General features: G+C 44.3%; 1 pseudogene; it reads left to right on the top strand.

Annotated features, from left to right (window-relative positions):
* The window catches only part of LOC139555197 (syndetin-like), a 174722-nt pseudogene that overhangs the window by 27033 nt on the left and 123051 nt on the right, over positions 1 to 24638 (top strand).

Here is a 24638-nt window from a genome sequence, read left to right as displayed (position 1 = left end):
TGTTGGGCCGTTTAGGTCATGAGAGAAATGATAGAACTTAAGCTCAGTGTGAACTATTATGGCAAATAATTTTCTTGCTCGTTAGAGGCCTGATCGTGATTTGATTAGATTTTGTGTATGGCTGCTTTTGATTTGATTGTACTGGTGACACAGTACTGCTGCAACTTTAGAGTTGTTGTGTGTAGGCCTATCTCCCAAACTGAAGTGGGACAATCTCAAGTTAATTTCCATATGAAGATTTTTCAAGTATTTTTTTTTTTTTTTTTTCAGCAACACACACACACTGGCAGCAGAACAGTAATCATCAGATTGCTGTGTGTTTACCCTCATTAACGAGAAGGGAGACCATGTTTAATTTATTTCTAATTAGTTACTTCTTCCTGCCATCGCCTCCACACTGACAGTTGCATCCTGGTAGGCTTAGTGTAGCTGTCCACTGAGGTGATGCCTCCGCTGTCCAAGAGTCCTCTTCCTCACTCCCTGTCTCTCTGGCAGGCTCATGAACCTGACAATGTTGCCTCTCAAACCCTCAAAGAATAGGATTATTCCATGATAAAAATAAAAAAATTCAGTAAGTAGCTAAAATGGGGAGACGGTCAAGTAGGAGAAACAGTGGACTTGGGGATTGAACCCCAATCTCCTGCAGGTAGTTGTAGGCTAAGTGATACGTACCGGCAGGACGTTGTATAGGCTAAGTGACACGTACCGACAGGTAGTTGTATAGTACAAGTGACACGTACCGACAGGTAGTTGTATAGGACAAGTGACACCTACCGGCAGGACGTTGTATAGGACAAGTGACACCTACCGGCAGGACGTTGTTTAGGCTAAGTGACACGTACCGACAGGTAGTTGTATAGGACAAGTGACACGTACCGACAGGTAGTTGTATAGGACAAGTGACACCTACCGGCAGGACGTTGTATAGGACAAGTGACACCTACCGGCAGGACGTTGTATAGGACAAGTGACACCTACCGGCAGGACGTTGTTTAGGCTAAGTGACACGTACCGACAGGTAGTTGTATAGGACAAGTGATACGTACCGACAGGTAGTTGTATAGGACAAGTGACACCTACCGGCAGGACGTTGTATAGGACAAGTGACACCTACCGGCAGGACGTTGTATAGGACAAGTGACACCTACCGGCAGGACGTTGTGTAGGCTAAGTGACACCTACCGGCAGGACGTTGTTTAGGCTAAGTGACACGTACCGACAGGTAGTTGTATAGGACAAGTGACACGTACCGACAGGTAGTTGTATAGGACAAGTGACACCTACCGGCAGGACGTTGTATAGGACAAGTGACACCTACCGGCAGGACGTTGTTTAGGCTAAGTGACACCTACCGGCAGGACGTTGTTTAGGCTAAGTGACACGTACCGACAGGTAGTTGTATAGGACAAGTGACACCTACCGGCAGGACGTTGTATAGGACAAGTGACACCTACCGGCAGGACGTTGTATAGGACAAGTGACACCTACCGGCAGGACGTTGTTTAGGCTAAGTGACACCTACCGGCAGGACGTTGTTTAGGCTAAGTGACACGTACCGACAGGTAGTTGTATAGGACAAGTGACACGTACCGACAGGTAGTTGTATAGGACAAGTGACACCTACCGGCAGGACGTTGTATAGGACAAGTGACACCTACCGGCAGGACGTTGTATAGGACAAGTGACACCTACCGGCAGGACGTTGTATAGGACAAGTGACACCTACCGGCAGGACGTTGTTTAGGCTAAGTGACACCTACCGACAGGACGTTGTTTAGGCTAAGTGACACCTACCGGCAGGACGTTGTTTAGGCTAAGTGACACCTACCGGCAGGACGTTGTTTAGGCTAAGTGACACCTACCGGCAGGACGTTGTTTAGGCTAAGTGACACCTACCGGCAGGACGTTGTTTAGGCTAAGTGACACCTACCGGCAGGACGTTGTTTAGGCTAAGTGACACCTACCGGCAGGACGTTGTATAGGACAAGTGACACCTACCGGCAGGACGTTGTTTAGGCTAAGTGACACCTACCGGCAGGACGTTGTTTAGGCTAAGTGACACGTACCGACAGGTAGTTGTATAGGACAAGTGACACCTACCGGCAGGACGTTGTATAGGACAAGTGACACCTACCGGCAGGACGTTGTATAGGACAAGTGACACCTACCGGCAGGACGTTGTTTAGGCTAAGTGACACCTACCGGCAGGACGTTGTTTAGGCTAAGTGACACGTACCGGCAGGACGTTGTTTAGGCTAAGTGACACGTACCGACAGGTAGTTGTATAGGACAAGTGACACGTACCGACAGGTAGTTGTATAGGACAAGTGACACCTACCGGCAGGACGTTGTATAGGACAAGTGACACCTACCGGCAGGACGTTGTATAGGACAAGTGACACCTACCGGCAGGACGTTGTTTAGGCTAAGTGACACCTACCGGCAGGACGTTGTTTAGGCTAAGTGACACCTACCGGCAGGACGTTGTTTAGGCTAAGTGACACCTACCGGCAGGACGTTGTTTAGGCTAAGTGACACCTACCGGCAGGACGTTGTTTAGGCTAAGTGACACCTACCGGCAGGACGTTGTTTAGGCTAAGTGACACCTACCGGCAGGACGTTGTTTAGGCTAAGTGACACCTACCGGCAGGACGTTGTTTAGGCTAAGTGACACGTAGCGATGAGTGTTACCACTACACCACCACGGCTCTACACAAAATGTTCCTTTACACCTCAATTAGTTGACATAGAAACTTCTCAGTCAGTGTATATGATTGAGATAAATATTAGGAAGCTGCACTGGTATAGGCCAACTTATCGCCCACTGTTTCTCTCCAGCTCGAGGATTGGTTGATTTTGAATTTGATATGATTGCCGGTTAGCTTTTTAAACCCCTAACTGCAGCTGGTGAAGAACACTTACACTAGGCAGTGTCCAAAAACGCTGACACTAGGCAGTGTCCAAAAACGCTGACACTAGGCAGTGTCCAAAAACGCTGACACTAGGCAGTGTCCAAAAACACTGACACTAGGCAGTGTCCAAAAACGCTGACACTAGGCAGTGTCCAAAAACGCTGACACTAGGCAGTGTCCAAAAACGCTGACACTAGGCAGTGTCCAAAAACGCTGACACTAGGCAGTGTCCAAACACCACACTACTGTTTTATGCCCTATCCCATAGAGCTCTGGTCAAAAGTAGTGCACTCTATAGAGAATATGGTTCCATTTCCGACTGCTACTGAGCAGTTTTGGCTGATTGACAGCTCTATCTTTTGGCTCTCAGCTAAAATGTATGAGGCGTGTGGCCGGATAATTGGGCTATTAACTCTACTCTGCATACCAGTCAATTACATGTGAATTATACCTTGCTGTTTGGCTCTGTCAGATCACAGGTGATTGGAGGGCTAATCTCTGGTCATGTGGGCGGCTGCAGGTGGTTGGGTCTTTTCCACACATCTGCTTTTTCCTGGTTTGGATGTTTTTTTTGTAGACAGATAGATTTATTGTGTTTGAGTGAGGAGGAGAATTGTCTCTGTACCAGGGATGAGCATTCTTTCTGGATCCCCAGTGGGATGGGATTGGTTTTGTGCTGTGAGTGAAGTTACCACTCTCACTGAACTGCTGAGGAGCACAGATAACGTACATCTTACACACAAACTGAATCATCATAATCAGAAACTGTTTTTGCTCTCTGTTACCCCTTAGAGGTAATCTATAACCCCTTTAGAGGTAATCTATAACCCCCTTAGAGGTAATCTTAGAGGTAATCTATAACCCCCTTAGAGGTAATCTATAACCCCCTTAGAGGTAATCTATAACCCCCTTAGAGGTAATAGTATTTTTTAAATTTGATTAAAATAAATATGGTTGTTGATTTTCAGAGGCCCTCTCTCACTCTCTCCATCTCACATTCCTTAATTCAGTCACTATGTCTTTCACGCACACGCTCATACACATAGTTGATCAAACGAGTGAATGAGCACAGCAGTTGAACAGAGTCTACCATCTGTTCAGAGCTTTAGTTACTCAACCTAGTCAACACCCCACCCCGTCCTCCGTCCATACAACAACGTCTCAACGCCCCCTCAGTGTGGAGCTGTGTACTGGGCATCCAACTGGCTCTGGAACCTCATGTTCCTAGCTGTGTGTGTGTTTGTATCTGTATATATTTGTGTGTGTGTGTGTGTATTTGTGTGTGTGTGTGTGTGTGTTCGAGGGCTGGGACGATACCAGTACTCACACATACTTACACAACACACATTCACACGCACACACTATATACGCCCATACACACACATGCGCACACGTGCGTACTGATGCCACACACACAGTCACACTTTCAAACTCACCACATACACTGCTGCTACTGCTCCACATACACTGCTGCTACTGCTCCACATACACTGCTGCTACTGCTCCACATACACTGCTGCTACTGCTCCACATACACTGCTGCTACTGCTCCACATACACTGCTGCTACTGCTCCACATACACTGCTGCTACTGCTCCACATACACTGCTGCTACTGCTCCACATACACTGCTGCTACTGCTCCACATACACTGCTGCTACTGCCCCACATACACTGCTGCTACTGCTCCACATACACTGCTGCTACTGCTCCACATACACTGCTGCTACTGCTCCACATACACTGCTGCTACTGCTCCACATACACTGCTGCTACTGCCCCACATACACTGCTGCTACTGCCCCACATACACTGCTGCTACTGCTCCACATACACTGCTGCTACTGCTCCACATACACTGCTGCTACTGCTCCACATACACTGCTGCTACTGCTCCACATACACTGCTGCTACTGCTCCACATACACTGCTGCTACTGCCCCACATACACTGCTGCTACTGCTCCACATGCAGTGGTTGCTCCACTAAAAGTTTTGCGATTCTGCTGCTGGACTTAGAGGTATTTGTGGTTTAGTACGGTACCCTGCGTCCAGACCAGCGCAAGGGGGAGTTAGAGGACTTATTATGCTTTTGGGTCCTACTGTGTCTCTAACTGACAATGAATGGGTGACATAAACCTAAATAGAAACTGATAATTGTGCACAACTTCAGTATTACTTACTAAAACTGTTGTTACACTAAGGTTTTTATTATTTTATTTATTTATTATTATTTTATTATTATTTATTATTTTATTTTGGTCTTACTGTAGTACTGTAGTCCACTCCTGACCAGTCACATCGTACAGTGGCGCAACGGTCTAAGACTCTGCATAGCAGTGCAAACTGTGTTGCTACAGATGTTGGTTCAATGCCCGTGACTGGAAGACCCATGAGATGATTGTTATTTAGAATTATTTATTTCTGTTTTTAGAGGGAGAGAAACCAAAAAACTTACAAACTGGCTTTATTTACAAATTAGTAACAATGTCTCACCCCATGTTCAAGAATGGCCTACACCTCATGTAGCCTAGCCCAAAGGCCTATATGTTTTGGTAAGGTTTGTGTCACAACTCAAGTGGACAAATAACTTCTTAAAATTAATCACATTAATCGTATTTAAAATGGGTGTAGAAGATAATTTTCACAATAAAAGCATTACATGCAATATCACATTTGCAGATTTCATAATGGTGTTTTCCACTAATGGAGCATTCACACTTATAGCCTACTACCATGTGTGCATTGCTACGCGATTAATGTGAAGAAATAGCCTAATAGGTTATCAACATTTTAAGCTAAACCTTCTGGTCTGTTGCATCAACCTCATTGCGTTAATTTGGGATCTATCGCATCCCACAACTGTCCCAGACTACGTTTGGAATATTTATTTCTCGCACAGAATTGAATAGGTTCACTTTTGTACTATGGGGGATAGTAGATTGACATAGGCTAGTGCTTTTGCTATTCGTTAGGACTACTCATCTTTTTGGCTGACAAAAAGTAAATGTGGACAGTTCTTCCAATATCTTCAATATGCACCTCGGAATTGGATAAGGACGCGTGCAGTTGCGTCCCCGGAGTGTCTGTCTTCACTTGTAGCCTGTGAGAAACACCCGATCACGTGATCAAGACCGATCAAGACCATAGCATAACATTATCTAACGTCGTTAACTAAGTTACATCAGAGGTCATTATATTCCAGTATCTCAGATTATACTCACCACCACCGGTCGTTGCACACCAAGCTGGCGTTACTGGTGCAGACTTGGGGACCGACAAACTCGAGCACCTATTCCGCATACTAGCTAGGGTCCTTCTGTAGGGCATGCATACCATAGAACTTTGGCTATGGAGGCATGGTCAATCCATATAGGGATCATTTGAACGTGTTGGGGGTGATAAAACAACGGAGCCCCATTCAATGAAGGGCAGCGGAGGGGCGATTTGCATGTGGAGCTTGGCAAAATGGGGCATGATTTGTTGACGTAATTATAATTCAAACCCAACCTTCATTTACTTGTGGCGCACTGAGGTTCCAAACTCCGCTTTAGATAAGACTGACTTTGTGACCAAAATGATCCTATTTACACTTTGTAGTCAATTTCAGACGCTAGAATAAATGTTTCAGACTCATATATGCTGTTTTCAAAGGGATTAGTTGCACTTTAGAGGCAGTCGCTCTTTAAAGACTGATATTATAGTTACAGGCATCAAAGCCAGCTATTCTTTCTCCATGGCCTACCATAGTACGATAAGTGTGTTTCTCACTTGGGATGGCGTTTACAAGCATCTGACTGGGTTTCTTTTTCTTGTCCTCTGTAGGTTTCCATCTTATCCTGGAAAAACAGCCGTCATACGTCAAGGTATGCGTTCTGTATTTTTTCCTTCCTCTCTTCCTCCTTTCTTTCCATTGTATGTTTTAAGTTTCACCCAGACTCAGCCTGTGTTTAAAATTTTCTTGTAATTATATTTCACATTCTGTAATTTCCCTATGACTCATCTCACGCAGATAAATGTAGGCTTATTTAGGTTTGCAGTTTCTTTCAGAACACTGACTGCACACATTATCATAGTATGGTGATTTATATTCGCTGATTGATATCTACTGTCAATCAGTCATAACAAAGGAGGTAATGTGGAATTTATCGGCGTTACCATGGCAACGGAATATATCCTACAACCGACTGCGTTCGCTCTATAAGTAAAATGTCTGTTCAGTACCAGCCGCTATCTCAATCTATATAAATCTTATCAGGGCCAATTGTCTGTCGTGACTGGCAGATGTGAGAGTGAGCCTGTATTCCCCTCGATAAAGAAATCACTTCCTGAGTGTTTGGATCAAAGCCACAGCCAAGGAGAGGAGGGAGAGGAAAGTAGAGTAAGAGGAGAGAGAAAACAGAGAGGGTGAAGAGTCGGAGGGTATCCATCCCAGGCTCCTGCTCATCTCTGATCCTTCATAGGAGCTCTTTGAGACGTGTCTAAGCTATTCACTGTCGGACAGGAGACATATTTGATCAGGCCCACGGGGATTTAGACCTCTCAGGCCGTGCACCACAGATTAATGGTTTAGTTAGTATGTGGATATGTATGAGCACTGACAAGAGACTGGTCACATTCCAATTGGCACCCTATTCCCATGTACTTTTGACCAGAGCCCTTCAAATGGATGGATAGCCCACATAGTTAGGTTAGCAGTCAGTTGGGGTTGATTCCAGTTAAATTCCGAATTGAAAATGTGTTTCATGAATAAAAAAATCACCTGTTAGTTTTCTATGTGAACTTGAATTGCACGTCACATCCTGAACTGATTGAGTTGACACGGAGTGTACCCCAGTCCTGGTAGCAGCTGCACTCCTCTCTAGTCTCCACATGAGGTGGCAGTGGCCATTTTGGGGCTGCTAGGGGTTTCCAACCGAGTCAACTTTGTTGAACCCGCCTCTACCCAGCTGTGATTGGCCCATTGATCGCGGGCATTGTGACCCGTTGGGGGGTAACAGCATGCTTGTGTGACTGTAGGTTGACTCACACTGATCTTGTGTGTCGTGTCCCTAAAGAAATGTCACCACAGCTTGTTTCTAATCTCCTTCTCCTCTGTCTCTTTTATCCATCCTATTTCCTATTTCCTTAGTCTGGACAATAGTCCACTATATATGAGCCATAGCTAAAAGTAGTCCAATAAAAAGGGAATAGGCTGCCGTTTTGTCTCATAGAAGGAACATTGAAATCCTAGATTCTCTCTATTGTATAAGCTACTTTGTATGCTATATATAGCCTAGCTATGCTATAATGTTATTATATTATACACTGAGTACACGAAACATTAAGGACACCTGCTCTTTCCATGACAGACTGACCAGGTGACTCCAGGTGAAAGCTATGATGCCTTATTGATGTCACTTGTTAAATCCACTTCAATCAGTGTAGATGAAGGGGAGGAGACAGGTTAAAGAAGGATTTTTAAGCCTTGAGACAATTGAGACATGGATTGTCTGTGTGCCATTCAGAGGGTGAATGGGAAAGACAAATGTAAGTGCCTTTGCACGGGGTATGGTAGTAGGTGCCAGGCTGTAAAGGGTTAAGTGAAACCTTCAGTTGAAACATCTGCTTTGGATCATTAGGTATGCAGGTTGTGATGGCGTTTAGGTGTGAAATGACATCTCTTGTACTAATGGCTTTTTGACAGTTGAAGAGTGCCATCATGAGGCTGTTTTTACTTCATAAGGGTCCATTAAGCTTGGATGGATGTCACTGACCGTGTATGTCTGACACGGCAGCGGGAGGGGAAAATATTTTTGGTATAAATACAAATGTTCACATTCATTTATTCAACATTCAAAATATTAATATCTCAAAACGACCCTTTTTGAATGTGTTCATTTTAAGATATTGCTTGGAACAATATACTCTACAAGTACATTACATTTTCAGAGTGGGTTCTCTGCTCATTCTGAAGGTATGATACATTTTATGAGCACCATCAACACAATAAATTAAAACATGTATTCTAAGGTAACTCCCTCTGCTGGTGTCTTGCTGAATGTCAATCACAAAGGAGGGCTGAGAATGGTAAATAGCTAGAATATACATTTCTTTGTATAAAATGGGTAATATCATTAAAGGTACCAGAGAGCCCACTCTGGAAGAGTATATTGTTACAAACAATATGTCTAAAAAATAAGCTACATCCAAAAGGGTAGTTTTGTTGAATAAATTAATTTGAAAATGTGTATTTCAGAATCTAGACATACTGCATATTTGAGAGAACACATTAGGAGTATATTGACAGCAAGAGGAATATACAGGTCTAACAAAGGCCTAAAAATACTTTGTGATACAATTATAAAAAGCATGTTAAACATCCTTCCTCCCAATGAAGTTCCTGTGTGAGAATTGCCAGAACAATCTGAGATACCAAAAATATTTTCCACTGCATGGAATCACCCTTATAGGGTATTGTCTGTGTGCATAACCAGTGAGCGCTCCGAGTCTGTGATTTTCTGAGGAACAGCCTGTTAATGGTCAATTGATTAGGGCTTAATGGAAGTATTGATCGAGTTGATGTAAATATTTCATTCAATGTTTTGAGCTTCAACAGAAAGCCCTGTGTGTCTATGCAGGTCAGGAGGTAGATGTGGGCCATTACTCTTACTGTCCTCTCCTCTCCTCCTTTACCCACACCTGCCCCCTCCATTCTGCTATACAGTATGCCTATACAGTGGAAGCTACACTACTCTTTAGCAGCTACCTCAAGCATGGAGGATGGGATGGGATATAATCGGATTGGGCAGAAGCAAATCAACTTTAGCAATCACCTTTGTGATTGCATGGTTTCACTCCAACCCACTATTGTATTTAGTATTCAACCCCACCAGCATGTTCCCCTTATTTTACCTCTCAATCCTAACACAAAGCGCTATAAATAAATCACTTCGCATCACATACTAGTGTTTGTTAGCTTCCCAGACCAATCAAGCCACCCAGAGATGCTCTACAGTGCATTTCCTCTCTGAGCTTCTCAGTGTTTGTCTGATTCAGATCAATACTGTGCGGTTCTATCAGCGCTCCTTTAATCCAACAGCCCTGGCACTACGAGCTCAGGGAAATTACATGGATGTGACAACATATCTTTCTCTTGCTGCATTCACTGCTTTAATGAAATAACGTCTTTGTTGAACTGATTGGTACTAGGGCTGTTGCGGTGACCGTATTACCGCCACACCGGCGGTCACGAGTCATGAAGGCAGTCAAATTCCACGTGGCCATTTAGTCACGGTAATTAGGCTTCTGCAAGCTCTGATGCTGCTGCTGGTCATTAGTAACAAACTTGCTAACTGCCTGGTACTCAGCACTCTATTGTCCCTCTAATCACTCTGACATCAATGCAAATATCTTTGAAAATCTAATCAAACACTTCATGAGAGCCCATGAGCTCATGTTGCACAACATTTCTATAGGCTATGCAATTGTGGGAGAAAACAGAGTGATGCCCGCTAGTAAATAGGAGGATCCCATCAGTTTACTATAGGCTAGGTCTACTATATTTATTTCTCAACTTTGCTAATATTAAGCACATATTTTACAACCGGAGTATGGCCTACCTGGCAGGCATGAAAATAAACCACGGGGAAAACCGTCCATTCACTATTTAAGTGCATAGATTACATGTATTTTTTTCCCGCTGCCCGTTTCCAGACAGGTGCATGATAATGCATTCTAAATCAAAACAAATGTCACACATACTGTATATTATTTAGTATATGTAAAGACGATATCAAATCAAGAATAGTCTGATGGGTGACAATATTAGTCTATCACTTGTGAATGATATATTATCACTTGTGAATGATGCCCAGCATAAGAAACAAGGCCTTTTTTTGCGCGACTTGTTCGAGTCATATCAAATCAAATCAAATTGTATTTGTCACATGCTCCGAATACAACAGGTATTCACCTTACAGTGAACTGCTTACTGACAAGCCCTTAACCAACAATGCAGTTTCAAGAAAATCCCCCCCCAAAAGTAATTAAGGGACAGCAGTAAATAACAATAGGGGCTATGTACAGGGGGTACCGGTTCAGAGTCAATGTACAGGGGGTACCGGTTCAGAGTCAGTGTACAGGGGGTACCGGTTCAGAGTCAATGTACAGGGAGTACCGGTTCAGAGTCAATGTACAGGGGGTACCGGTTCAGAGTCAATGTACAGGGGGTACCGGTTCAGAGTCAATGTACAGGGGGTACCGGTTCAGAGTCAGTGTACAGGGGGTACCGGTTCAGAGTCAATGTACAGGGGGTACCGGTTCAGAGTCAGTGTACAGGGGGTACCGGTTCAGAGTCAATGTACAGGGGGTACCGGTTCAGAGTCAATGTACAGGGGGTACCGGTTCAGAGTCAGTGTACAGGGGGTACCGGTTCAGAGTCAATGTACAGGGGGTACCGGTTCAGAGTCAGTGTACAGGGGGTACCGGTTCAGAGTCAATGTACAGGGGGTACCGGTTCAGAGTCAGTGTACAGGAGGTACCGGTTCAGAGTCAATGTACAGGGGGTACCGGTTCAGAGTCAATGTACAGGGGGTACCGGTTCAGAGTCAATGTACAGGGGGTACCGGTTCAGAGTCAATGTACAGGGGGTACCGGTTCAGAGTCAGTGTACAGGGGGTACCGGTTCAGAGTCAATGTACAGGGGGTACGGGTTCAGAGTCAGTGTACAGGAGGTACCGGTTCAGAGTCAATGTACAGGGGGTACCGGTTCAGAGTCAATGTACAGGGGGTACGGGTTCAGAGTCAGTGTACAGGAGGTACCGGTTCAGAGTCAGTGTACAGGGGGTACCGGTTCAGAGTCAATGTACAGGGGGTACCGGTTCAGAGTCAGTGTACAGGAGGTACCGGTTCAGAGTCAGTGTACAGGGGGTACCGGTTCAGAGTCAGTGTACAGGGGGTACCGGTTCAGAGTCAATGTACAGGGGGTACCGGTTCAGAGTCAATGTACAGGGGGTACCGGTTCAGAGTCAATGTACAGGGGGTACCGGTTCAGAGTCAATGTACAGGGGGTACCGGTTCAGAGTCAATGTACAGGGGGTACCGGTTCAGAGTCAGTGTACAGGGGGTACCGGTTCAGAGTCAGTGTACAGGGGGTACCGGTTCAGAGTCAATGTACAGGGGGTACCGGTTCAGAGTCAATGTACAGGAGGTACCGGTTCAGAGTCAATGTACAGGGGGTACCGGTTCAGAGTCAATGTACAGGGGGTACCGGTTCAGAGTCAATGTACAGGGGGTACCGGTTCAGAGTCAATGTACAGGGGGTACGGGTTCAGAGTCAGTGTACAGGAGGTACCGGTTCAGAGTCAATGTACAGGGGGTACGGGTTCAGAGTCAGTGTACAGGAGGTACTGGTTCAGAGTCAATGTACAGGGGGTACCGGTTCAGAGTCAGTGTACAGGGGGTACCGGTTCAGAGTCAATGTACAGGGGGTACCGGTTCAGAGTCAATGTACAGGGGGTACCGGTTCAGAGTCAGTGTACAGGGGGTACCGGTTCAGAGTCAGTGTACAGGGGGTACCGGTTCAGAGTCAATGTACAGGGGGTACCGGTTCAGAGTCAATGTACAGGGGGTACCGGTTCAGAGTCAATGTACAGGGGGTACCGGTTCAGAGTCAATGTACAGGGGGTACCGGTTCAGAGTCAATGTACAGGGGGTACCGGTTCAGAGTCAATGTACAGGGGGTACCGGTTCAGAGTCAGTGTACAGGGGGTACCGGTTCAGAGTCAATGTACAGGGGGTACCGGTTCAGAGTCAATGTACAGGGGGTACCGGTTCAGAGTCAATTTACAGGGGGTACCGGTTCAGAGTCAATGTACAGGGGGTACCGGTTCAGAGTCAATGTACAGGGGGTACCGGTTCAGAGTCAATGTACAGGGGGTACCGGTTCAGAGTCAATGTACAGGGGGTACCGGTTCAGAGTCAGTGTACAGGAGGTACCGGTTCAGAGTCAATGTACAGGGGGTACCGGTTCAGAGTCAATGTACAGGGGGTACCGGTTCAGAGTCAATGTACAGGGGGTACCGGTTCAGAGTCAATGTACAGGGGGTACCGGTTCAGAGTCAATGTACAGGGGGTACCGGTTCAGAGTAATGTGCGGGGGCACCGGTGTCGAGGTAATTATGTACATGCAGGTAGGGTTATTAAAGTGACTGTGCATAGATAATAACAGAGAGTAGCAGCGGGGGGGAGGGGGGTGCAAATAGTCTGGGTAGCCATTTGATTAGCTGTTCAAGAGTCTTATGGCTTGGGGGTAGAAGCTGTTTAGATGTCTCTTGGACCTAGACTTGGCGCTCTGGTACCGCTTGCCGTGCGGTAGTAGAGAGAACAGTCTGTGACTAGGGTGGCTGGAGTCTGACAATTTTTAAGGCCTTCCTCTGACACCGACTGGTATAGAGGTCCTGGATGGCAGGACCTCTGAAGTGCCTTGCAGTCGAGGCCGAGCCATTGCCATACCAGGCAGTGATGCAACCCGTCAGGATGCTCTCGATGTTGCTGCTGTAAAACCTTTTGAGGATCTGAGGACCTATACCAAAACTTTTCAGTCTCCTGAGGGGGGAATAGGTTTTGTTGTGCCCTCTTCATGACTGTCTTGGTGTACTTGGACCATGTTAGTTTGTTGGTGACGTGGACACCAAGGAACTTAAAGCTCTCAACCTGCTCCACTACAGCCCCGTAAATGAGAATGGGGGCGTGCTCAGTTCTCCTTTTCCTGTAGTCCACAATCATCTCCTTTGTCTTGATCACGTTGAGGGAGAGGTTGTTGTCCTTGGCCCACACAGCCAGGTCTCTGACCTCCTCCCTATAGGCTGTCTCGTCATTGTCGGTGATCAGGCCTACCGTTCTTGTGTCGTTAGCAAACTTAATGATAGTGTTGGAGTCGTGCCTGGCCATGCAGTCATGAGTGAACAGGGAGTACAGGAGGGGACTGAACATGCACCCCTGAGGGGCCCACATGTTGAGGATCAGCGTGGCGGATGTGTTGTTACCTACCCTTACCACATGGGGGCGGCCCATCAGGAAGTCTAGGATCCAGTTGCAGAGGGAGGTGTTTAGCCACAGGGTCCTTAGCTTAGTGATGAGCTTTGAGGGCACTATGGTGTTGAACGCTGAACTGTGTCAATGAACAGCATTCTCACATAGGTGTTCCTTTTTTCCAGGTGGGAAAGGGCAGTGTGGAGTGCAATAGAGATTGCATCATCTGTGGATCTGTTGGTACGGTATATAAATTGGAGTGGGTCTAGGGTTTCTGGGATAATGGTGTTGTGAGCCATGACCAGCTTTTCAAAGCATTTCATGGCTACAGACGTGAGTGCTACGGGTCAGTAGTCATTTAGGCAGGTTATCATAGTGTTCTTGGGCACAGGGACTATTGTGGTCTGCTTGAAACATGTTGGTATTACAGACTCAGTCAGGGACAGGTTGAAAATGTTGGTCAGCGCATGCTTGGAGTACACAACCTGGTAATCCGTCTGGCCATGCGGCCTTGTGAATGTTGATCTGTTTAAAGGTCTTACTCATAGTCACACACCTCATGTATATTTCAATAAGGTTTGAATCACAACTAAAGTTGCCAACTTCTTAAAATTAATTAGAGTCTAACTGGCATATATAAGCAGCGTGTGAGTTTCAAGTTTGGGGAAGATAATTTTCACCATAAAAATGGACCTTATAGTAAAAGCATTACATGCATAATTGCATTTGCGGTCCCTTTTGATTATAGTGTTTTCCGCTAGTGGAACATTTGCACATATAACCTACTACCATGTGCGCATTGCTGCGCTTATAATGTGAATAAATATCTTAATAGTTTATCAACATTTTAAACTAAACGTTCTGATCTGTTGCATCAGCCACATTGCATTAAACATGTTTTTTGATGCTAGTGGTTGTATTCATTTGGGATCTATCACATCCCACAACTGTCCCAGACTATATTTGGAATATTTATTTCTCACACACAATATAATAGGTTGACTTTTGTACTACGGGGGTAGATTGACATAGGCTAGTGCTGTTCGTTAGGCCTACTCAACTTGTTGGCTGACCAAAAGTGAATGTGGACAGTTCATTCAATATTTTCAATTTGCACCTCGGAATTGGATAAGGACGCGTGCAGTTGTGTCCCCGATGTGTCTGTCTTAACTTGTAGCCTGTGAGAAAGACCTGATCACGTGACAGAGAGCCGTGTGATTGAGACGCTTAGGATTGTGCAGCACACTCCGGGAGAAGGGCACAAAGCAGCACTCCGGGCCTTAAAAGGCATGGATTTTTTTAGGGTGCATTTCGGCCACGAATGGGATGCCGTTGTGAAATTCGAGGCATTATCAAGTGCTTGTCAAATTGTGAATGAGAGACTATTGGAGTGTCTACAACCAACCTTTCAAGCAACTTTTTTCAAATCATCATTAGAGTCGCATCATGCAGCCTTCCAATGTATTAAAAATACATGGATTTATTAGATTTTTAAAAATGGCTTGTAGACTATGTGTGGAAGCCAGGAGATGATAAATGTGTTATTGTTAATTAACGGTCAATTACCGTGAGACCGACAGTTATTTGCTTGTCAATCACCGGCTGGCGATATTTCGTGACCACCACAGCCCAAATTGGTACTTAATGCAGGTAAAACCAAGAATGTTATTCTCCATGTCACGTAAAAATGTATCTGATGATTTATGCATATATACATTGGTTGCTGCCCTCTTTGATTGTATCCCTGCTTATCAATATCTGGGCATCTGGATTGAGCTATCTTTCAAAAAGCGTATTGATGAGTTAAGAAATTAAGAATAAAAATTGGCTTCTTCTATAGGAATAGTTTATACCGTTCATTAAACAGCAGAAAACAAATCATTCAGTCGACATTCATACAGGTTTTAGACTATGGGGATATTGTTTATAGTCCCGTACCCCTTCAAACATTCAAACTCCAGCTGCGTACCCCATCTAGCACCAGGGTCAGCGCACTCTCAAATGTTGTGTTTTGCCATCGTAAGCCTGCCACACACACACACACTAAGCAATACATTTATTAAACATAAGAATGAGTCTGAGTTTTTGTCACAACCCGGCTCGTGGGACGTGACAAAGAGCTCTTATAGGACCAGGGTAAAAATAATAATATAATCATCGATAATTTTGCTCTTTATTTAGCCATCTTACATGTAGAACCTTATTTGTTCATCAAAAATGGTGAATAACTCACCACAGGTTAATGAGAAGGGTGTGCTTGAAAGGATGCACATAACTCTGCAATGTTGTTGTCATGTTCGCTGGAATAATTATCGGACCAAGGCGCAGCGGATGTTCCACATAATTTATTAGAAAGTGAAATTTAGCAAAACTAAACAATAAACTAACAACGAACCGTGACTACAGAGGTGCTACGTGCACTAACTCAAAACAATATCCCATAAAACACAGGTGGAAAAATGCTACTTAAATATGATCCCCAATTAGAGACAACGATTACCAGCTGCCTCTAATTGGGAACCATATCAAGCACACCAACCTAGAAATACCCACATAGAAATAATAAACTAGAATACAACATAGACATACATATACTAAATCACCCCATAGTCACGCCCTGACCTACTATACCATAGAGTAACAATGGTTCTCTATGGTTAGGGCGTGACAGTTGTATTGGAGAGAGTCTCAGTCTTAAATCATTTTCAACACACAGTCTGTGCCTGTATTTAGTTTTCATGCTAGTGAGCGCCGAGAATCCACTCTCACATAGGTACGTGGTTGCAAAGGGCATCGGTGTCTTAACAGAGCGAGAAACTCTGAGTGCAGCCCTATCCAGAAATCTGGTTGTGGCTTCTGATTAAATTCAATTTTCACAGAGCCGCTTGTTGCAATTTCAATGAGGCTCTCTTGTTCAGATATCGGTAAGTGGACTGGAGGCAGGGCATGAAAGGGATAACGAATCCAGTTTGTGTCATCCGTTTCAGGATAGTACCTACGTAATTGCGCACCCAGCTCACTCGGGTGCTTCACTATATCACATTTGACATTGTCTGTAAGCTTGAGTTCATTTGCACCCACAAAATCATACAATGATGGAAAGACCTGTGTGTTGTCCTTGTTAATGCAGACAGAAAAGAGCTCCAACTTCTTAATCATAGCCTCGAATTTTGTCCCGCACATTGAATATAGTTGCGGAGAGTCCCTGTAATCCTGTATTGAGATCATTTATGCGAGAAAAAACATCTCCCAGATAGGTCAGTTGTGTGTGAAACTTTAACAAAGTTAACCATTTTCACTGTAGTGTCCAAAACGTCTTTCAAGCTGTCAGGCATTCCATTGGCAGCAAGAGCCTCTCGGTGGATGCTGCAGTGTTCCCAAGTAGCATCGTGAGCAACTGCTTGCACACGCATTACCACTCCACTATGTCTCCCTGTCATGGCTTTTGTGCCATCAGTACAGATACCAACACATCTTGACCACCAAAGTCCATTTGATGTCACAAAGCTGTCCAGTACTTTAATAATATCCTCTCCTGTTGTCCTGGTTTCCAGTGGTTTGCAGAAGAGGATGTTTTCCCTAATTGACCCCCATAAATGTAACCGCCATATACCAGGAGCTGTGCCAGGCCCGCCACGTCTGACTCATCCAGCTGTAACTCATATAATTCACTGGCTTGTATACGAAGTAGTAATTGTTTCAAAACATCTCCTGCCATGTCACTGATGCGTCATGAAAGAGTGTTGTTTGATGAAGGCATTGTCTGTATAGTTTTTTGGGCCTTTCCCCCCAACATTGTCCCAGCCATATCTGCGGCTGCAGGAATAATTAATTACGTTTTTGGAAGTGAAATGAGGCTACTTTTTCCCTGTGAAGGGAAAAAAACTGTAAACCAAATGTTTTTTAGTTTAAAAAAAAAGTCAAATCATATTTTATTTGGCATTCCCCTTGACGGCATTGCATGTACCCCAGTTTGGGAATACCTGGTGTATATGAATGCAGCTGCCTGTAACGGTTTTCCTCCTCGTCTGAAGAGGAGTATGAAATGTCGGACCAATGTGCAGCGTGGTAAGTGTCCATTTTAATAATACAACTGAACACTACAAAAATACAAAACTAACACCGTGAAAGAACAAACGAAAATTGAAACAGACCCGTATGGTAACAAATACAGACACAGGAAACAACCACCCACAAAACACAAATGAAAAACAGGCTACCTAAATGTGGCTCCCAATCAGAGACAACGACAGACACCTGCCTCTGATTGAGAACCATACTAGGCCAAACACATAGAAAAATACAACCTAGACATACAACATAGAATGCCCACCCTCATCACACGCTGACCAAACAAAACATAGAAACATACAAAGCAATCTATGGTCAGGGCGTGACACTGCCGCTGTATTTAAGCCGTTGGACGCAGTTTGTCATCATAGAGCACTATTCTTTATTAATGAAGATAGGTTCAGTACACATCACTGCATTCTGTATCAGAAAGTAGGCTGGCCCTCTTGAAGTCTCGTAGATCGATGCATTGCACTCTTTTTGTTTGTAAAGCCCCTCTGCATAAACTTCCGCCGTACCTGACTTCATTGTTAACTTGAGATACCAGACCGGTCTCAGAGATGGCTTACTCTGGAGATCCCTTTGTTCTCCACTGAGTTCTCCACTGGGAATATGTTGTACTTCCTGTTGATTTGTGTATTGATCTGTTGTACCTCTTACTTGTGGAATGATCTCCAAGGCTCTCTAGAGTTGGATGAATTGGTGCCTCTAGGGCAAATCACAAGGCTGATTGAGGACATTTTTTACTGACGAATGTGTTTGTTTTCTATGATTTGTGTTTTGCTTTTTGTGTGTTGATGTAAATGTTTATATTTAGGCCTATATTGATGTGTATATACAGGGCTCATCTGTGAAAGAGACCTTGGTCTCAGCATTAATAAGCACAAAATGTTTGGCTATAAATTATGCATCATTACTATACTCAGTGTATATTATTGATAGGCATCATATATTGAGCTTGAGCTATTATCCCATCATGAACTATGGATTTTCATCCTATCATGTAACATCGCATCAATACTAGTGTTTGACTAACACATGCATCTACAGTATGCATTATATACACTGAGTATACAAAACATTAAGAACACCTGCTCTTTCCATGACACTGTACACTATTCAGGTGAAAGATCCCTTATTGATGTCACATGTTAAATCCACTTCAATCAGTGTAGATGAAAGGGAGGATACAGGTTAAAGAAGGATTTTTAAGCCTTGACATGGATTGTGTATGTTTGCCATTCAGAGGGTGAATGGGCAAGACTAAATATTTTTGAATGGGGTATGATAGTAAGTGCCAGGCGCAACGGTTTGTGTCAAGAACTGCAATGATGCTGGGTTTTTCAAGCTCAACAGTTTCCTGTGTGTATCAAGAATGGGCCACCACCCAAAGGACATCCAGTCAACTTGACACAACTGTGGGAAGCATTGGAGTCGTTTTGGGTCAGTATCCCTGTGGAATGCTTTCGACCCCTTGTAGAGTCCATGCCCCAATGAATTTAGGCTTTTCTGAGGGCTAAGTGTAACTCAATATTAGGAAGGTGTTCCTAAAGTTTGGTATACTCAGTGTATAATTTGTATGGCTATATACACTGAGTATACAAAACATTAGGAACACCTTCCTAGTATTGAGTTGCAGCCCCAAGTTACAGTTTAACTTAAATTGTCTGGAAAATCTTTGTCAAGACTAGGAAATGGCTGTCTAGCAATGATCAACAACCAACTTGACAGAGCTTGAAGAATTTAAAAATAATAATGTGCAAATATTGTACAATCCAGGTGTGGAACGCTCTTAGTGTAACGGCTGTTGGAAGGAGAGGACCAAGGTGCAGCGTGGTACGTGTCCATATTTATTAAATGAACACTGAAATAACAAAGATAACGACCGAAACAGTTCTGGCTGGTGCAGACACACAAAACAAACAACTACCCACAAAACACAGGTGGGATGAGGCTACCTAAGTATGGTTCTCAATCAGAGACAACGATAGATAACTGCCTCTGATTGAGAACCACACTCGGCCAAACACATAGAAATATAAAACATAGAACAAAAACATAGAATGCCCACCCCAACTCACGCCCTGACCAAACCAAAATAGAGACGTGGCATGACAGTACCCCCCCCCCCCCCCAAAGGTGCGGACTCCAGCCACAAAACCTGAACCTATAGGGGAGGGTCTGGGTGGGCATTTCACCGCGGTGGTGGCTCTGGTGCGGGACGTAGACCCCGCTCCACCTCTGGCTTGGCCCACTTAGGTGGCGACTCTAGAGCGAGGACCCTCGCTAGCGGGCCCCGGACAGGAGGGAGACTCTGGCAGCTCTGGACAGGAGAGAGACTCTGGCAGCTCCGGACAGGAGGGAGACTCTGGCCAGCTCCGGACAGGAGGGAGACTCTGGCCAGCTCCGGACAGGAGGGAGACTCTGGCCAGCTCCGGACAGGAGGGAGACTCTGGCCAGCTCCGGACAGGAGGGAGACTCTGGCAGCTCCGGACAGGAGGGAGACTCTGGCAGCTCCGGACAGGAGGGAGACTCTGGCAGCTCCGGACAGGAGGGAGACTCTGGAGTGGAGAGACACACAGGAGGCCTGGCTCTGGGAGAAGGCACAGGACTCACCAAGCTGGGGAGACATATAGGAGGGTTAATTCTCGGCGCAGGCACAGGACTCACCAGGCTGGGGAGACATGCAGGAGGCCTTGTCCTTGGCCGAGGCACCGGATACACTGGGCCGTGGAGGCGCACTGGCGGTCTCGAGCGCAGATCTGGCCCCACCCGTTCTGGCTGGATGCCAGCTTCCACCCGGCAAATGCGGGACGCTGGCACCGAGCACACCGGCCTATGGATGCTCGGCCGAGACACAGTGCGCATCACCCCATAGCACGGGGCCTGACCAGTCACATGCTCGCCCGGTAAGAAAGGTCTCCAACCTGACTCCGCCACACTCCCCGTGTGCCCCCCCCAAAAAATGTTTTGGGGGCTGCCTCTCGGGCTTCCTTGCCAGCCGAGTTCTCTTGTACCGCTGGTTCCCTTCTCCTGCTGCCTCCGCTCTCCTGGCTGCCTCCACCTGTTCCCATGGAAGGCGATAACTTCCAGCCAGGATCTCCTCCCATGTGTAGGATCCCTTCCTGTCCAGAATGTCCTCCCATGTCCATTCCTCCTTTTTTCCACGCTGCTTGGTCCGTTGGTGGTGGGTAGTTCTGTAACGGCTGTTGGAAGGAGAGGACCAAGGTGCAGCGTGGTACGTGTCCATATTTATTAAATGAACACTGAAATAACAAAGATAACGACCGAAACAGTTCTGGCTGGTGCAGACACACAAAACAGAAAACAACTACCCACAAAACACAGGTGGGATGAGGCTACCTAAGTATGGTTCTCAATCAGAGACAACGATAGACAGCAGCCTCTGATTGAGAACCACAGTTGGCCAAACACATAGAAATATAAAACATAGAACAAAAACATAGAATGCCCACCCCAACTCACGCCAAAATAGAGACATAACAAAGGAACTAAGGTCAGGGCGTGACACTTAGAGACTTACCCAGAAAGACACATAGCTGTAATCGCTACCAAAGGTGATTCTAACATGTATTGAGTCAGGTGTGTGAATACTTATATAAATCAGATATCTCTATTTTTCATTTTCAATGCATTTGCATAAACATTTAAAAACATCTTTTCACTTTGTCATTATGGGCTATTGTGTGTAGATGGGTGAGGGGGAAAAAGCTATTGAATCCATTTTGAATTCAGGCTGTAACACATCAAAATGTGGAATAAGTCAAGGGGTATGGATACTTTCAGAAGGAACTGTACATGTACATAGTACATGTACCTCGTACCCCAGTACACTGTCTCGGTACCAGTACTCCTTGTTTATAGCCTGTATTTAGCCTCGTTATTGTTATTTTATTTTGATATTTTATTGTGTTACTATTTTCTTCTTATCTATTTGTTAATTTTCTTACTTTTTAACTGCATTGTTGGAAATGGGCTTGTAAGTCAGCATTGCACGGTAAAGTCTACACTTGTAGTAATCGGCGCATGTGACTTACAATTTGATTTGGTTTGGAGGGAGACGCAAAAGTCAGGGCGGTGGTTAGGCCGTCATCCCGGACACCTGCAGTCACACCGATACAGCAGGAGCCACATTTACCATGACAGGAACTGCCAGGCCATTCACCCGTGATGTGTCATGTCTCATCCTCCCCAGTAAGTACTGAATCAACAGTGTGATGTTGGAGGGGAGAAAAGGGATCCTATGGAAGTGTCAGTTTACGTCTCAGGCTACCGTGAGATTGATTGCCATGTAATTTCTCCCTCCTACAGCTTGATGGATAGCAAAAACTGCCCTTCCAAGCAAAAAGGCAGTAACTGCTTATAGTGTGGAACTGAGGAAAATTGGCTTCAAATGTTATATAATTGTCCAGACAAATTAATTATACGAAGAACATTGGCGATAAAGTGATCTGTTGTCTTACTATGAGTAATTTTTTTAAATTCATGTTAACCCTGACTTCTGACACAACCTTTGACCCTTAAACAGCAGTTACTGCCTTCTTCCTAGGCATGATATATTATAAATTGCAGGGTAATACCAAAGCAAAGAGCTGCCATCTGCCATTTTAATTGGTTAGTTTACTATAATTCTAATTTATGCTATTAATAAAAGAGCAGTGTAATTACTGACAGTGTAACAGAGTTGAAACGGCATCCTGTGTGTGTCTTCCACTAAGATACCAGTTGCATTTACATGGAGACGTAGGTTCTGCGTCAGTCACATTACATGCTGTGTTTGACAAGTAGCCCATGTCTTGTTATAAGAATAAATGTGAAAAGCAGCACTGTAATTTGTTTGAGTTACATTAAATGATGACCTATCTTGTAATATACAGTATAATTATGTATTGGAGCATGATAGAAGTATAACGTAGGGTCATACTAATTACACAAAATTACCATGAGATTGCAAATTAAATTCTTTTTTGTATACATTTTTTATTAGACAATTTTGAACAAATAACAACTTTAAGTATTTTAAACATTTACATTTTCACATTCATAAGAGGACATAAATGACATCTAGCTACAATTGATAAAATACTGAATAATTACATTTCATTTTTAAGTAACATTTTTCATTTTATTTTTAAGTAAAACTTCAGTGCTCTTCCATATCACTCCTCACATTCACACTAAATTAAAAAGAGCCAATACACAGGGACTTGCATCCTAATGATTCTATTCTGTCATAGATGATAATTAATACTGACATTTTGTGGTGTGCAAACTTATGATCATAATCCTTTTCAGTTCGATAATGTTCTATCATATAGGATATAATCAATGTTGATTTTATCTTGTGCAAACATTGTCATGATCATTTTCACTGTCATAAGTCAGTTCATCTATTCATTTCATACCTGCTCTCAAAAAGGCTCTTAAATTTGCATCTTTATTTTCAAATCTAATATTAAGATAATAAGAATAGCACTCTTAATAGCCCTAATGCTTATTTAGATTGCATGGACGGACATTGACTGGAAGAAAACCTAGTATTGATGTGGTTGTACAGTCCTAATGCACCCTCACATGGCAATTTTGATCCGCACAGATACTATAATCATCTAGGCCACAGGGATTGGTGAAAGTCATTTTGGCAAAACAATTTTTTCCCGCATTCATGTAATGATAAATCATTATATGGCTAATAGATTGGAGTTAGTATCAATTGGTGATCTCCTCTTATGGTAGCAGGCAGCATTGTTAGTCTATGCTCATTAGCTAGCTTAGCTTGTTCTTACCAGTGTCTGGGTTTCGGCATTTCAGAGCAAGTTCAACCATAATTTCCCCCCGGGAATTCTGTGCCATGATGTTGTGTCCCTAGATTAGCAATGTGTCTGTAGCTGGCATTCACGTTTGATTGTATCACTATCAGAATATGATATGATACCAAGGTAAAAGGCAGTAACTGCAGCCAAGGGCAGGTTGAAACCAAGCTAAAAGGCAGTAAGTTCAGTTACTGCCATTTACCTTGGTTTCACAGTAACGTTTTGCAGTTACTGCTAATTATGATCCCCATTTTCTCCAAAACACAATACAATAGAGGCAGGATATTTGTCCAAATGATTAAGCATGTATTTAATGTAGGAAAAATGACTAACTAATTTTCAACCAAATTAGCAGTTACTGCCTTTTTGATTGGTATGGAGGCTGCCCTGCTGGGATGCTTATCGTCCAATTTAAAACAGAAGCCCTATAATTGAGTGGCCAAACTAGCCAATGTCTGAGAGAGAGACTGTCAGGGAAAAAGAGATTGGTTCCAGAGTCAGAGCCTGCTTCCTAATGAATTGCCCTCCAATACGTTGTCAGGTAATACTATGCTGCCAAGGGAATGAAATGGACTTGGACGGTTATTTGATAATTTTTCTGTGCGAGCACTTACCCACCATTAAAAATCCCATTAGTGCTTTATGTCCCCTGTTGGTGCCATTTGGAGCAGGTGAATTGAGTGGCTAGCTACTTGGAACTATCAATTAAACGTGATCTCTTGCCCTTCTCCTTGGTTGGGAGATTGGAGAATGGAGTGGCCCGCACCCGACCCTAATCTACAAATATATTAAATACACTACAGGCCACA

Source organism: Salvelinus alpinus, chromosome 26 (genome assembly GCF_045679555.1).
Source record: "Salvelinus alpinus chromosome 26, SLU_Salpinus.1, whole genome shotgun sequence".
Taxonomy (NCBI): Eukaryota; Metazoa; Chordata; class Actinopteri; order Salmoniformes; family Salmonidae; genus Salvelinus; species Salvelinus alpinus.
Note: the sequence above shows the minus strand (reverse complement) of the source record. Positions and strands in the feature narration are given on the sequence as shown.